Genomic DNA, 8506 nt, shown 5'->3' with positions numbered 1-8506 from the left:
ATCTCTGTTTTCTCTCTTTGAAGAGCATAGTGTTCACAATAGTTTTCCTTTTAATTTATTCTCTATTGCATACATGACTGAGTTAATGGAGCACACATTAGGGGAAGTTTTGATTTATTTTTATAATTCATTTTCTCTTTTATAACTATAGAAACACATGCTTCATTTTACAAATGTACTTTAAAAGTTATTTTTATACACAAGTGAGCACTGTAGGTTTAGTGTTAGTAGCATAAATTAAGAGTCAGATTTATTTTCACAGGTCGGAGTCTTGGACAATATGTAAGCATGGTAAAGAAAATGCCACACGCAAGTAAGTAGTAAGTAAGTAGTTCATGATTTGCCACCTGTCATGGTGTGTGCAATTTCCTGTTTTCATTGAGACATTAAGAAAACCATAATTTCAATGAGTTGTTCCTTGCAGTCTTTGGTTGGGTTTTGGGTGGTTTTTTTAAATCTTTATGGTGCATGCAAGTAAGAGAATCTTGCAAACCTCCAAGTGTTCTTATTACAAAATGTTGTTTTAGGATCTTCTATACTGGGTATGTATGTTGGTTTTGTGTTATCTATGAAAGATGAAGAAGGACTTGTCCACAAAGTAACTGTAAATTGTGTATCTTTCATTTAAGAGCACTTATGTTGGGGTGTTGATTTACCCTTCCTAGTGTTGCTTATGTAGGCTGATCATGTCTTGTGTAATTTACATTTGTTGGCTCCATCATTCTTTACAGTAGGCATTATGAAAGTACAGAAAACAGTTCTGTCACCATAACTTTTATTATCTAAATATGTGAATTACTTGATTCTTATGCTATACAACTTTCTCAGCTCTACAGAAAAAAACTGTAAGAATTAATTGTAATGAAATTAAGGTTCACACTAAAATCTAAGGTTGCCCAAGGTCTCCATTGATGTCAGCAATCTACCTGTGTGAAACCCTCTACTTGTGCCTCCTTTGGAGGACTCAGGGAGCTCTGTTTTCCTAAATCAGTGCATTTGCAGTTGCTTTCACATTACCTTTTTGCATTTGTTTGGCACACTTGAATACTGAAGTAATTGACTGTGCAGTGGATTTCTTCAGTATTTCCGTACCTCAGTACCATCAAACTGCTGATTGTTCAGATACCTATATGTGAAAAAAAGTGTAGAAGAACTAATGCTCTGAACGCCCCCACTAAACCTACAGTGTTTCCTGATACTGCATTAAACTGTTTTTCTTAATCTTGTTTTACTCCTTGTGTTTTGACCAAACATTTTAAGCTGAAACTTAGACATACGTGATTTCTGCTTATCTTCCTTACTTCTGTATTTATTTTTCCTACTTTTGAATTCCCTGACTCCCTTTTTAGCATGCTGTGTTGATGCACTATGGGTTGTTTCAGGATTCCATTCCTGCATTTAAGGGCTGACATCATACTATTACAGATCAATCACATTCCATATTTTCTGCTTGATGTCAGTCATGACTGTTTGAATGAGTCTTTTAAATCCTTTTTTCTCCACAAAAAAAAATGTTTCCTTTTATACTTTCTGTTATTTTTGGAAACTTCTTGATGAGTACATGTATGAGTTAACTCCTTGACCTCATTCCATCTTCCAAGAAAATATCCATTCTCCCTTGCTTGCCTTTGAGAACTAAAGGAAGACCTGTCAGAGTGAATCAGCCTGAATTTAGGTTTAACCAGAGGGCTGTCCCAGGCCACCCACTGGAGATGAGTGCTTAATGGTGTGATGCCCCACCAAAGGTATGTTTCTTATCTTCCACCAATGGTTGGTGCCACGACCTGTGAGCTTCTGTTTTCCCTTGCTTGCCTTTGAGAACTAAAGGAAGAGGAAGTAAATTATTGCAAATGCTCTTTTTTTTCTTTAATAAGTGCCTTCCTTACTAACCTGCTTTGTCTTGTTTCTTTCTGCCTCCAGTGCTCCCAGGCACAAACAAACCCTTCTCTCATGTTTGACCACTGCATGTTCAGTCATGGAAACTTTTTGAGTTGTTTACTGTTCTGAAAAGAAGAATAGAATTGCCTGTATACACTGGAGAGCAGGAAGGAATAAGTAAACTTCACAAGATAGGGAAGTAATTAAATGGCTATAGTTAGGTAGTATCTCCGAATTTGTCAATGGAAGGGGGTGGGTTTTGGTGTAGTTGTGGGTTTTTTTCTTTTACACTTTACCTGTTTAAAAATCTTTATATCAATATAAAACTCCTGACCATTCAGGCATTTTATAAATCTTGGTCTTGCCTATAAGGCAGGAATCTTATCTCCATTTCACTGATAAAGCTGAGATGGTAACTTGCCCGAAGTTGCGTTAGTGGTGAGCAAGGAATAGATGTTAATACCCCCAGTCATTGTATGCCCCAAGTCCAGCAGAGCCCTTCTGTATCTGAAAGGAAACAATACCAAGGTAAGCTCAGGGATTTTTTTACCCCAGTAACAGAGATCTTAAATTGTTTCTGTTCTGTGTTCTACACTAGTATACTTAAAGTGAAACTAAGTAATAAAATAGGCTTTCTCCATATATTTTTTTAAAGTTTTGCATTGTGTGCATTGTTATTGGTTTGTTCTGTTTTCTGTGAACACTGCTGTGGAAAGAAGCCAGAGAGAGTAGCAGTCATAGAAGCACAATATCCTTCACTTTCAGGTGGCTGGTCTTAATGTAGTTCATCTTGCTGCTGGTCAGCAGCTGCTGCCATGGAAAACATGTTAAGAGTTGTTATAATGTGAGGAATTGAGCACAATGATGTCACGCTGGCTCTGTATCTTTTTGTCATTCACTTGTAGAGGTGCTGAGACAGTAACGCAATAAAGAACATTCATGCGCAGATACTCAGCTTAGAATGTAATGCTGACTTAACACTTCTTTTTTATCCTTGGATCAATTTCTGCTGTTTTGCTCTTTTTTCTTCAGGTTTGATAGTAATGTGTTGCTTCTCTGCACTTCTGGATACTTAAGTACTTTTTCTTTGATAGATTTCACAGTTCTATGTTTCCTTTATTTTATTTATTTTTGTTTTGGTTAAAGTGTAAAGTTTTACCTGGCAATTTTCATTACACCTGTGGTATGCATTCAGTTCTGGACTTCTCAGGACAAGACAGATACAGGTTTACAGGATAGAGTTCAGCAAAGACTCATGAAGGTGATGAATGGACCGGAGCATCTCAGTATGAAGAAAGGCTGAGAGAGCCATGGCTGCTCAGCCTGGAGAACAGAATGTTCAGAAGGGTCTTATCAATGTATATGAATACCTGAAGGGAGGGTGCACAGAGCCAGGATGGATGGAGACAGGCTGTTTTCAGTGGTGCCCAGTGACAGGACGAGAGGCAATGGCACAAGCTGAAACACAGGAGGATCCCTGTGAACATCATTAAACATGTTTTTACTGTTGGGGTGACTGACCACTGGCACAGATTGCCCAGGGAGGTGATGGAGTCTGTCTCCTTGGAGATACTCAAAAGCCAACTGGGCAGTCCTGGGCAACTGGCTATACGTGGCTCTGCTTGAGCAGGAGGGTTGGACCAGACCTCCAGAGGTCCCTTCCCACCTCAACTACTGTGTGATTGTAAATTTTACTCTCTGTCCAGATAAGGATAATTCCATTTTTTCCTCCTGTTTCAAAGTGTTAATAAACATACTTAAAACAAGTGTCTGTCTTTGGGTTGGCTGCTCAGCTGAAGAAGCCATGCTGGCAATGCCTCATGGTGTCATTCTAGTTGAATAGGGAGTAGTTTCAGAGCATAATCCCCTTGAGAGAGACCTTCATTTAGTAACTGCTGCTCAGTGCAAAATGACATTATGTCAATCTCTTACAGCAAATGCAAGAGACTGGTAGATGCTGTTGATGCTGTCAATGCAGAGCTATTTGAAAAATATTCATTAAAGAGTTCAAAGTTGCTTTTGATTTTCTTCATTTAGCTGTTGCCATGCTCTTGAGTGTTTTTAGTGCAGCATCTGATCTGTTAGAAGTGTTGCTACACTGCCTGTTGTCAGCATTTTACACAACATGATCAGTTGTGGTAGATACCTTCCTGCTTATTAAAAACTCAGGTATAAATTCCACTTAATAATCATTCTGTAGTACCAGTCCTTTACATGAGCATATCTATGCAAAAATCTATCCCATAGCAGTCCTAGTCCCATGTAAAATTGAAGCAAAATTGAAGCCCACTAGCACTGGTGCATGCACACTAACTACCACTGTTGCCTACCTGTCACCTGGTGAATTGCTATTTACCTGTAACTGCAGCAGTAAAGGGACAATTGATCCGATTAACATTGCCTGGGCTTTTGTTAGTAGGGTACATCTGAAGACAATGTGGTGTAAGTTTAGCTTCTGCTACAACCTGTCTCCTGGAATAGACTTGGTGACATCATCTGGATGAAATATCCTGTCAGGCATGGGAGGGGGCTGCAAGACAGCAGGACTTGGATATGGACTAAGTCTGGTTGATTCGGTGCTGCCAGCATGTGTTCTGTTAAAGCAGCAAGTCTTTCTGTCCTCAGTTTGCTGAATTTTTTAGGTAACACTCACAGTTACCTGGGTTTACCAACCTATGTCTTACGCATGGTTTAAGAGTCCTTGTACTTGCTTCCTCTGAAGCCTACATCTTGAGGAAATGTAGATATCCCAGAAGTCTCCAGCATTCATAAGAAAATGGAAGGTGTTTTTTTCAATTGAAATGGAAGAAGGTGCTCTCCATGTTCTCCCTAAGAAGGACAGTCATATTATAAATGAAAGGTCATGGCTTCAGATACAGTCTATGAAGCAATTGGCAAGTGGCTCAGTTGGCCACCAAAATCATCCTTGGGAATTCAAACAGATTTATAGGATCCATGTGTTGGTACCATTTGAAGAAGAATTAATCTTTTTTGACAGGCTACAGTTCCTATTTCTTCATTTTTGCTTCATTACAAGTCCCTGAACTCCTTTATGGCTCCACAGTAACTCTTGGCACTCAGTGTTAATATAAATACAGATATAATGAAGCCTCTGAAGACAATAGTCTTTTTCACACTATTGTCCACAAGTGGGGAACAGCATTGAAGCAGCAGTGGCATCTCAGTGATGAAGCATTGTAGAAGCCCTGCAGCCTGGTCTTGCATATAATGGGATGTTGGCTGCATGCTAGAGAGTTGGCTCCTCATTGCATGTTTCTCTGTGACTTCAAACAAGCCCTCATGCTACGTTCATTACATGGGAACTATCACAGGGCTTTGCAGGACTACACTTTCTAGGTAAAGAGCCCTCAGCAGAAAAAATAGGGCACTACAGGCTACTCACAGGAACTGTGATGTTAGAGGCTATCTATAGAAGGTAAAACAACCCAAATTAGCAGATATGTGAGTTATGTGAATCCATCTCAGCCATCATTTGAATGACCAGGCCCAGCTAAATAGCTGACTCTCAGGAGTGAAACAATGGTAGCAATAGGAAGTGCCCCATCTTGACTCTCAGAATGACCTGTAATTTAAAAGTTAGAAGCACCTCCTCAGAAAGGAGTTGAGGCCTCTGACTACTGTGGCTGAGGAGAGAGGGGCCATGTGAACGGTGCTGTTACTTCTCTGCTCATTGTGTCTTTAAATGTGGCCTTCTATATTAATACCTTCATGCCAATAAATCTGCTCATGCTTACAAACAGGTCAAGGTATACCTATTTATTTGAAAGTTGGTGGGTATTTCAGTTTGAGATAGACATTGCAGCCGCAGGATTTGGACAATCATCGACATGTCCACAAAGAGGATTTGAGGCCCCTGGAAAGCTTTAATGTGTAAAGCCGAGTTCATATAAGCTTCAGGCAGCAACTAGGCAGAATTTAAGCTCTTTAGGCTTTAGCATGCCTTTAATCTTTTATAGCTCTAGCCTAAAGTTAGGATTATTTATTTTGTGTACTACCCACATTTTTGTTTTGGGAAATCATTTTAGTGAGAAATATGCTAAAAATTGCCCTTAATAAGCAGTTTGAGTTAACAACTGGTACTATTCTATCTCTAGTTACACCATCCTGTGCAGTGCAGCTAATAGTAAAATCTGAATCTGTGTGCTTGGCCTCTTCAAATGAAGACTTTCTTCTTGCTGTTAGGTAATACCACCATCCTTGATTTGAACAAAAGAGAAGAAATTCTGCATAGCTGTATAGGTAAGAAATTATTTTAAAGCAGCTAATCCTTACTGTGAGTCACACCTGATTTCCCTGGACTCCCTTATCCTTAATAAATGAGTCATGCGTGGCTGTAGAAGCTTGGTTTCCAAACCGTCTTGCCTGGGATTAAAGCAACCTGAGATTAAGCAATGAGGCTTATATGATAGCCAGGGATGAGACCAGATACTGCCTAAAGGTTTTAGATCCCCAGGCACATAGGTAAAGGCAGCTTGAATTGATCATCTTAGACTTGATAAATTTTGCATTGCAAGACAGCTTCAATATAATCTGTCCTTCTCAGATCAGAGCTCATTTTTCCTTTTTTTTCCCCAAAAATCTAAAGCACAAACTGTGTAGAAATGATACATTTGGCTTCAAAATAGAAATGTCACTAGTTTGAAGAGCTTTCTTTTTTTTCCTAGTGAGAGCTAAATTTGTATGGAGAATGGGTGTAGCTCTATATCAGAAAGATGCAATGTGGTATTTTTTACCAGATGGATGTTTCAGCACCTTGCAGCACTGTAGGATGAGGAAGGAACACCAGTAATGGAAAGAAAGGAAAATCAAATATGTTGGGCAGCAATAACGCTAATTCTTGGCTATTCTCTTTTCCATTACATAATGTTGGATGCAACAGATAGAAAGCAACTTTTAGTAATCCAACTAAGAACAGGGATAGAGATCTTTCAAAGCAATCAAACACAATTTAAGTCTGGTTGAGCCTTATCTGCAACTCGTTCTGAAAATACCAAATCCAACCACCACAGAGGTACTAGACTGCCTCTCTGTGTGCAAAGCTTCCCTTGCTGTCTTGGGAGACCCACCATGAAAGACAGGTTCATCTTAAATGTCTACTTTGATTGATGGGAAAAGACATGCTTTTTTAGGTATGCTGGGACTTCCTGTCGGTCATCTTCATTGCAGGTCCCTCAAAGTTGAGAATAGCTGTGCCAAACAGAAAATGAGTGAACTGCTTTTGGTAGTGTTGTAGTTTAGACCTAACATGACAACAAAGAACCAGCCACCTGGCTGCTCACTCAACTCCCCCCCCACTCCCATTCATGCACTGGGATGGGGAGGACAAAGGCCAACCAGAAGCTCATGGGTTGAGACAAAGGGCAAGGAGGGCTCTTCACCAATTAAGGTCCCAGGCAAAACAGACTTGGGGAAAAATAATTTAATTTCACACTAATCACACAGGACACAGACAACACACAGAACAGGGTTTGTATATGTTACCCCCAGTCTTTCCTTTTTCCCAAGCCCAAATTACTTTGTTCCTGATTTCTCTCCCTCCTGCCCCCCAGCAGCACGGGGGACAGGGGATGGGATTTAGAGTTAGCCCACAGTTTGTTGTTTCCTGCTGCTCCTTCCTCCTCAGGGAGGATTCCTTACAGCCCTCCCATTTCTCCAAAGGGTCCCTCCCATGGAAGAGAGTCCTCCACGAACCTCTCCTTCATGAGTCCTTCCCACGAGGTCCAGAGCTGCTCCAGCCTGGGCTTCCCACAGAGTCACAGGGGCTTCGGGAACAGCCACCTCCCCTGGTGACAGGGTCTTCCAAAGCTGCATAATCCAAGTTCACTGGTAGCAAATCTAACTTCACCCCTCCTGGTGGTGCCTCTTGAATGCTGGTATCAAAAAGCAAACCAAATTATTTGCCCTTTTCAGTCATGACCCCCTGTTTCTCCACAGTGGTCTATAAAATTCCGTATTATTAGTTTGCAAGTGGTGCAATACCTACAAGTTTGTACAAATTCTGTTCAATGTAGTGCCTTGCACAATGTACAGTAAAGCCTGCTGACACAAAGTACTGAGCCATCTCATTTAAACTATAGTAGTACCTAGAAAGATTGGACCAAATGATCCTTGAGGTCCCTTCCAACCTGGCATTCTATGATTCTGTGACACATAAAAGCAGCACAGACTGCACATCTATTGCTATTTCACTGCAAGAAATCTATAACTACCACTTACATTTCAGAGGAGAACATAAACCTCAGAATAACAGAATCTCTTATCTTTGAGATTTCTTGTTGAAACAGAGGAGGCAGTGATTCTGTTCTGCTAAAAAACCCAGCATTTTTCCTGAAGAAAAAGAAGTATTTGTCCTTGCAAATGAAAGACACTACTATAAGCTCATATATTTAATATACATGAAACAGGTTTTATGCAGAATAGCTAACAACAATTAATAATTTTTAAAGAAACTGTGAATACACATAGATATTTGTGGACATCCTTGAAAAGCAAAAATGTACAGATCACTAAAAAAAAAAGATAAACCATCTCCCCCCTTGGATTGAGTTTCAGCAATTGAAACTCATTCAAACTCAACAGCCGAACAGAAGCAATTTCTCCTATAATA

Source organism: Chaetura pelagica, unplaced genomic scaffold, assembly GCF_000747805.2.
Source record: "Chaetura pelagica isolate M959 unplaced genomic scaffold, ChaPel_1.0 scaffold104, whole genome shotgun sequence".
NCBI classification, from domain to species: Eukaryota; Metazoa; Chordata; class Aves; order Apodiformes; family Apodidae; genus Chaetura; species Chaetura pelagica.
Note: the sequence above shows the minus strand (reverse complement) of the source record.